Genomic DNA, 8,790 nt, shown 5'->3' on the forward strand with positions numbered 1-8,790 from the left:
GAGCGCACCCCGCCGCGGGGATTCAAACCGCTGACCTGACGATTGGCAAGTCCTAGGCGCTGAGGTTTTACCCACAGCACCACCCGCGTCCCAATATATCCACCTTACTGGGGGATATATTAGCAGGACAGACACCTCAGGTTGAAAGTAGGGGAATTTCAAATTTACGTTGCGATAAAAACATGCTATTTCATTTGAAAATACCCATTGGTTCAAGGCTAAGATAACCAAGCCTGATGTATGACATTAGGTGTGGAGCAGTTAAAGAGGCAGCTTGGCAAAAAGTTTTTTTGTTACACTCCTGCAAACCTCCAAGCCCTGCATTTGGAAGGCCGAAGCATCTGTTCAGCAGGCTCAGTTTTTGTAACTGAGTCAGGGCCCTGTCCCCCCAAGCCCAGGCATAAAGAGGTGAGCAAGACAGGGGCAGGTCTCCCAGGACTGAGAGCCAAGATGCTTTCCAAATTATCCATCCTTCAGAGGAAGGCATGTGAGTGAGTTACTCGTGTGCCCCTGGGATCAAGGGCCCCTGTTTACTAGCCAAATGTTTTAGGGCCTGTATGTGGGCTGAGAGTGTCTCAGCAGGCTAAGATGATGCTACTGGCAAGCAAAGTGTTTGGCAGACCCACCTTCTCAAGGCAGCGCCATGATCAGGCAGAAGAGGACAGGCCCGGTCTTGCACAACGGCTGGTTGTGCAAAGAACAGGACGTGCCCCTCTGCCTTGTCAACGGCAAACTGATTTCTCTTTTGCAACCTCATGCCGAGGCGGTGTTTGGTTTTCGAATCGGACTTGGGTCAACACAACATGTAAACGAAAGGTCCCTTTTCCGGCTTGCAGTGTGACATTTCCCTCCTTTGCATCGGCATCTGGAGCAGCTGTTGCTATAAAAGGAGCTGCGATCCTGTCCTGAGCCGGCTGTGTCTCGCACACCAGCAGCACAGACTGCACGTACAACCTTCGCAGCTATGGAACAGACGGTGTAGCAGCCCAGAGCCATCTCCAGCCTCGCAGAGCCCCTTCTGGCGGATTTAGGGTAGTTGCGGCCCAATGTGCCAAGCCATATTGCTCCTCTGTGGCTTGCTCCGAATCTGAGACCCGACAGGCTAGATCACAGGGCGTGGAGACGTCAAAAGGGACTCCTTAGGACTGTAGGGAGGCCTGAGGCAACGTACGTTCAACTTGCAGGACTTTGGTCTGGAAGGTGAGACTAGATTTGCCCCAGCTCTCGGTTTTTACACTCGACGGGGAAAAGGGATTGTGAAATGTTTGGAATGGAAAGACACCGGTTTGCCTCCCACTGCTGTTCTGCCCCACAACCTGGCATAGCTTCTAAGCCATGCCCATATACCATTGCTATGATTTATTACTCACCCTTCCCCCTAAGGTCCCAGGGCAGGTTAGAACAATTAAAGCACCGTTCAAAACAGTATTAAAATCAGTTCAAAACAACTTACACAGGAATCAGGTGGCTCCTAAGAACATACACCTCAAGCAGTAATTAGTTGTACCTTCACCCTCTAGGAGCTCTGGCGGGAGGGAGTTCCACGACTTAGGGGTCACCAGACCCAAACAATCCAGTGTGGTTTAGTAGTTAGAGTGTCAGGATTGAAATCCGCACTTGGCTAGGAAGCTTGCTGGGTGACCTTGGCTGATCACTGCCTCTCAGGCTAGCCTACCTCGCAGGGACGTTGGGGAAATTACGTGAGCGGAAGACCAGTTGCACCACCTAGCACTCTTTGGAGAAGAAGGTGGGATCAAAATGGAATGAATGAATGAAATGAAATAATTGAGAGGGCACCCTCTGCTGATCTCGGCACCCAAAAGGGTCTGTAGGGGAGGGGAGAGTTTCCCATATTTGGGGCCTGGGTCATTTAATCTAATGTGAGCACTTTAAACTGGACCTGGAAATGAACTGGCAGCCAGTGCAGCTGTTTTAAAATTGGAGTACACCCATGCTTATTTTTTGCAGTAACCTTACTAAGTCTTGCAAACGCTTTGCACTGTAATTCCCACCAGCCAGCCAGTCTGTATACTGGGAGTCTGTATACTGCAAAATATCTGGAGGGTGCCAGTTTGGGGAGGTTTGTCTAGTCCGACAGCACTCCTGGCAGCGACACATTTGGGTCTCACAAAGAGATGAAACTTTGAGAAGAGTTGTCTGTGGAGCAGACTAAGAGGCCACCTGATCTAGGGGCTCCTAGTCTGTTTCCCAGTCGTAGAAGACGAAAGAACGCCATGTTCTAACACCTTTTGTCCTTTAGATGGCACTGCGGCACTGCTCATGGGAACATTTCCCCACTTCTGGCAAAAAGTTTAGGCATTTGCAGAGGGAAAATGTGTACTTCTTCTTCTTCTTCTTCTTATTATTATTATTACGTTTATAAAGGTAAAGGGACCTCTGACCATTAGGTCCAGTCGTGACCAACTCTGGGGTTGCGGCGCTCATCTCACTTTACTGGCCGAGGGAGCCGGCATACAGCTTCCGGGTCATGTGGCCAGCATGACTAAGCTGCTTCTGGTGAACCAGAGCAGCGCATGGAAACGCCGTTTACCTTCCTACCAGAGTGGTACCTATTTATCTACTTGCACTTTGACGTGCTTTCAAACTGCTAGGTGGGCAGGAGCAGGGACCGAGCAACGGGAGCTCACCCCATTGAGGGGATTCGAACTGCTGACCTTCCAATAGGCAAGCCCTAGGCTCTGTGGTTTAACCCACAGTGCCATCCGCGTCCCTTCTATTACATTTATATGCCACCTTTAATTGCCAAGTATCTCAAAATGGTGTACACGGTTCTGTTCCTCCCCATTTCATCTTCACAACAACCTTGTGAGGTTATTTTCCAGGTGAAAATAAATTATCAGTGGTTGGGTTTGCTAGTGGTGCCTTTGACCCCAAGCATGGGGGAGGGGAAGCCTTTTTGTGCAATCTCCCTACTGCAAGGCTCTGGTGGATAACCTTTTTTTTCAATCTGAGGGCCTCATTCCCTTTTGGGCAACTTTCTGGGTGCTGCATGCCAGGGAAAGGGGGGGCAGAAGGAAAAACCGACAGAGCAATGAACACGAAGTTTACATTTGTGCAGAAGGATAGTTTCTACACACATCCACACACCCCTCTCTGTTTTGCAGGCATTATCAGAGTTCAATGATATTTTCCAGCCAGGCAAAAATTATCAAGGTGGGTGCAGAGCAGGTTCATTCAGGAAATAAGAATACATCTATCCACAATAGTGATTTCTGATTCTAACTTGTACAATTTGCTATAAACCACCCTAATTTTTTCAAATGAGCAGTGGCATATAAATAATTTTATAAATAAAAATACGAATGCAGTATAATAAAACAAAGTTAAACCATGCCAAGTAAAAGAGCAAGAATATAATCATGGTACCAGCTAACACCAGGCCTGAGAGAAAAGGTTTGACCGGGCAACAGGAGCTCACAAGGGCTATAGCCATCCGAGACTCTGGGAGGAGGGCGTTCTGCTGTCAGGGTGTGACTATGGAGAAGGAACAGAGGAAGTTGCCTAATACAGAGTCAGACCATTGATCCATCAGCGTTGTCTACAGTGCACTGACCGGCCGCAGCTTGGCACGGTTTTAGGCAGGAGCATTTCCAAGCCTTACCTGGAGAGCTCAGGGGGTGGACCTATGACCTTCAAAGAGATGCCCTCCCACTGTGCTATGACCTGTCCCCTGGCTCACAAAGAGCACTCAAAACAACTTCGTAGGACTGGGTCCTAATCAAAGTGATCTTCCTGGTTTGGGGCCAAAATATCTGAAGGATTACCTGCCTCCGCATGTGCTTGCCTGTACTTTGATATCACCGCCAGAGCCCTTTTCTGATTACCCGTGCCATTTGAGCTCCAATGGGTGGTTACCAGGGAAAGGGTCTTTTTGGTGGTGGCCCCTGGATTTGGAAAAATCTCCCCGAACAGGCTCACCTGGCACCCACTGTGATGTCTTCCCAGTGCCAAGTGAGGGGTTCTTAGAACTTCTTAAAACCCTGTTTTATTCTCTCTCTGCATGCATTATTTTCATGCTGCTTTAAGAGACATGCTGCACTGAACTTATGTTTACGCATTAGTCATTTCACTGCACTTTGAAATAATATATTGTTTAGGTGCCCTGAACCAACTTGTTTGAAAGCTGGATCACAAACCTTAGCAACAGGCAGAGAACTTGGGGTTACCCTATGAAACTGGGGAACGAAAGGCACAGAACAGACAGATTGTAAATAATATATCACACAAAAAACATTTGTTAATTTAGCTGCACTGCTTAAATTAGTCGTGTTTAGTTCGCAGCCCATTTTGTCTTTGTCTCTAAAGAGGGGTGCAGGCCCACAGAGGGGTGCATGCATGCAAACCTAGACAGTTGTGTAAGTGCCACCGAGTGACGTCACGCAGAAGAGCTAGAAAGCAGAGACAGGGAGGGCAGAGGAGGAATCTGATACCCTGATTTGCAACACATAAGGATTAAGAGTAGGGGACAGATTTAGGATGTGGAAGAACACCTGCTGTGCCAGTTTAGCAAAAAAAAACAACCAAAAAAACCCAACCCCTTCAGCACAGAAGGAAGTGCTTTCCAGGGAATTGGACTGATTTGCAGCCAAGCTTCTAGAGCAGCGGGACCAGATTAAGTTATTGAACGAGACGGTTCAGGTTCCATCCATACAGAAGGTACAAGTCTGGGCACAGAAATGAGATCATTCCTGCTCTGGTTTTTTTTTCCCCCTTAGGGAGTCAGAGGCTGTTGCAATAAATGCCTCCTCTTTGTGAGAAATTCCATAACAGAGGCAGAGTGCAACACTCAAGGCTTTTCAATCCACCTGCAGTTCTATGGAAAGCCTTGTGGCGTATCACTCAGACTATGTAAACATTAGTGGCTTAAAACACAGTGCATTTAAAGTTGCATTTGCAAAATGTTATGCACACTGGAGAGCGGGACGGGGATGTCTTCACCTGATGTGCGTGACCTGTTTGGTTTCCCCAAACATTGCAACCTCGCCATACTCCTATTCATAAAGCTGTCATCTAGGTACAGCTGTCTCAAATGCACACACCTGAGCTTAGCTGCCGAGGGAATGTGGCTTACCTTTTCAACTCGGAGGCAAGCCAGTTTGAAGGAAAACATACCCAACAGGAGTATTCTTCAAGCAACTATAGGACTGATGTAGATTACGGATAATGTCGTGCGTACTTGGCTTCAAACACCAGTGATTGGAGCACACTGGAGACAGTGCAAAAGATAATGCACTAAGGCTGTGAAGTCTGTGGTGTTTTTGTAAAAGCGAAATGGGCATACTCCAATGGGAAGATCACCTGCACAAGCTTAATTAAAATGAATGGGAGCTGTGCCAGAGCACACTAGTCATTCTCTTTGAGTCCCCTTCATTTCAACCAGGACTGGAGAACGTCTGCTGGACTGCGCCGAAAGCTTTTAGTCATCGTGTCTGTAGAGTTCTTTGGAAATGCCTGGAATAAAATTGGCATTATGGGGCAAGATCTTCTAGATCAAGGATGGGTGACCTTTGACCCTTCCGGTGATGGAGGACCATGTTGTTGTTTAGTCGTTCAGTCGTGTCCGACTCTTCGTGACCCCATGGACCAGAGCACGCCAGGCACTCCTGTCTTCCACTGCCACCCGCAGTTTGGTCAGATTCATGTTTGTAGCTTCGAGAACACTGTCTAACCATCTCGTCCTCTGTCGTCCCCTTCTCCTTGTGCCCTCCATCTTTCCCAACATCAGGGTCTTTTCCAGGGAGTCTTCTCTTCTCATGAGGGGGCCAAAGTCTTGGAGCCTCAGCTTCAGGATCTGTCCTTCCAGTGAGCACCCAGGGCTGATTTCCTTAAGAATGGATGCGTTTGATCTTCTTGCAGTCCATGGGACTCTCAAGAGTTTCCTCCAGCACCATAATTCAAAAGCGTCAATTCTTCGGCGATCAGCCTTCTTTATGGTCCAGCTCTCACTTCCATACATCACTACTGGGAAAACCATAGCTTTCCTATACGGACCTTTGTTGGCACGGAGGACCATAACCCCCACCATTCCTGGCAATTGGCTCTTCTGGATGGAGCTGATGGGGGTCTTGAGCCCAACCACATCTAGAAGGCAAGAGGGTGACCAATGGCTGGCTTGTTCAGTATAGGTCTGTTCTCTGAGTCGGCCAGAGATGCTGGTGTTTTTCGGGAATCATCACATGTGAACTGAGACTGACTATCTACCCATCCATCTATCTATCTATCTATCTATCTATCTATCGATCGATCTATCTATCGACTCCCCCTCCCTAAAGACCTCCCCACCCCCACCTTGAAAACTATTCATGTTTGTGAGATGTGAATTGAAACAGGTATCTATGTTTATTTAGCAAGGCTGAGATATTTTCCAGGCTGCTACTGGATTGGAATTGTTTTTTAAAAAAACGTTTTAAAGATGTTTTTTTAAATTGCTGTTTGCTGCCCTTAGGGTAGGGGAGCGCATGATATAATGTATCAAATAAATAATATAGTGCTCCATGAAAAACAAACAGCCTCTAAGCAGTTTACCTAAAATACAGTAATATAAAATACCAATTTAAAAAACAGTGATTAAAAGCAAGGCGTTAAAAACCGTAGGTGTCATAAAATACAAAGGGCAGGAAAGGTCATTCTGGGTGAATCGAAACTTTTGCGGTCTGACCGTTGGAGGCCGCCGTTTCACGCCTGGATGGAGAGCCCCCCCCCCAGCCCCTGATAAGACTCTCAGCTCGCCCCCAAACCCCTTAAGGTCTCCCTCTGGATCCAAAACCCAAAGAGCCATTAGCTATGGGCGGCCAGTCAACAACTTCCCCGCCGGCATCATCCTGGAGGTGGGAGTGGGCGGGGGGCGAGTTGCCCCAAGTGCGCGTCTCGCTGGGGCCGGAGGATGCGGGGATGCAGGTACGGCTGGACCACTCCGGCCTGGCGCCGCCGCCTCCTCCTCCGGGGGCTCGCCCTTCGCCTGTCCCGCCGGTCTGCGCAGTCATCGCCGCCTGTTACATAACCCGGGCAGTGACTTAATGAATGGGGGAGGTTTGCCACCCCCACCCCCCTCCTCCTGGGCACAAACTCGCGTTAACCCCTTCCTTCCAGCTCTCCCCGGGCCGCCTCGGTGCGCCCTGGGCGCAGAAGAGAGGCGCAGAGAGACCCCTTGAGCCAAGCCCTCTCCTTCCTCTCCCTGGCCCTCGACACCCCCACTTTTCGTCATCGGACCCCCCTCCCTTGCCCGCTCGCCCTGCGGCCCCCCACTTTCCCCTTTCCTTTGTTTTGCAGAGCCGAGGCTCCTTTAAGGGAGGCGGCGGAGGCGGAGCGAAGCGCGAAGGGAACAAGGCGACCCACGCTCCGGGCGACTTTGGCCAGCCGAGCCGGGCCGGGTGGCGCAGAGGCCGCGGCCGGGCGGGGAGGGCGACGCTCGGGCGCGCCCGGAAAGTGAGGAAGGGGCTGCTGGCAAAGGCGATCGAGGGGGAAAAGTTAATTTTAAAAAAATTTAGGGGTACTTTTTTGGGGGGGTAGGAAAGAGGCTGGTTTTTTTGCGGGGGGGTCTCTTAGAAGGGGATCTTGGAGGAGGAAGGAGGGCGCTTTGCAGGCGTCAAGGTGGACTAGTGGAGAGGAGGGCCGGACGGAGCGCCCGGGGGGCCGGTCGGGGAAAGGAAGAGGAGGAGGTTGGGGAGACTTGGGGGCGCAGGTGACAGAGCAGAGTTTGTGGGGCTGGAGAAGAAGGGGTCAAGTGTCTCCCAAGGTGACCATTCGGTGGGGTGAGCCGGCTCCCCCTTGAGCCATCCGGCGGCCGGAGGTGCGGGCCAGGCGAGGGCTTTGCTGCCAGCAGGAGGCGCTGGGACTGGGGCAGGGGGTCCAGGAGGCGTGGGGCTTGGCGGTGGGGGTCCAGGAGGAGGCTTTGGGGGCGGGGGTGCAGGAAGAAGTGCTGCGTTGCGGGGTTGAGGAGCAGAGTCAGGCCAGGGGGAGAGGAGAGCCCCTTGGGGGGTGGGCAGGGGGAGGCCCTTGGCTGGGGGGCCTTGGGGCTGAGCAGGAGGAGGGCGAGGAGTGGCTGCAGAGTGGGGTGGGGGAGAGGCGGGTGAGGACCCCCCAGGAGCCACCGGGGCAGGTCCAGTGGGCAGGCGAGAGGCGGCTGGCAAGGGGCGCTGGAGTGCAGGAGGGGTCAGCTGGCCAGCGGCCGGAGCGCTGTGGGGTGGAAGAGGAGCACCCGCCTTTGGGGGAGGTCTGGGAGGAGAAGGGGGAGCAGGAGGAGCTGCTTGGGGGTCCGTGTGGAGCAGGCTTGCTGGAGGAGCAAGGTCTGGGCCAGGCAGGCCAGGAGGAGGAAGGCCCGAGCCTGGGGGGCCGCCAGGAGCAGGAGGGGCGGGCCGGCTTGGGCCAGGAGGTGGGCCTGTGGGGCCAGCACCAGCCCCATGGCGAGAGGGATGTGAGCCCGGCGCCAGGCCTTGAGCCCGAGGGACAGGAGGTTCGGCAGGCGGTGCAGCACTCGGCCTCTCAGGAAGGGGGCTTGGGCCTGGGGGTGCAGGAGGTGGGGGGGCTGAGGCGGGGGGTGCAGGAGCAGCGGCAGGAGCTGGGCGGCTTGGGCTGGGGGCTGCAGGAAGGGCAAGGGAACATGGGCAGGCGGCAGCCCCTGCAGGGCTAGGAAGGGGCTGCGAAGGAAAGGACCCCCTTCCCCAGAAGATCCAGGCCAGCGGACCCTGAAAGCTCAATCAAACTGAGGGCCTCTCGGCTTTCCCTGCCAGAAGGACCGTGGATCTGCTGCAAAGGGGGCAGAATCCGTTC

This window comes from Podarcis tiliguerta, assembly GCF_965153285.1.
Source record: "Podarcis tiliguerta genome assembly, chromosome: 5".
NCBI classification, from domain to species: domain Eukaryota; kingdom Metazoa; phylum Chordata; class Lepidosauria; order Squamata; family Lacertidae; genus Podarcis; species Podarcis tiliguerta.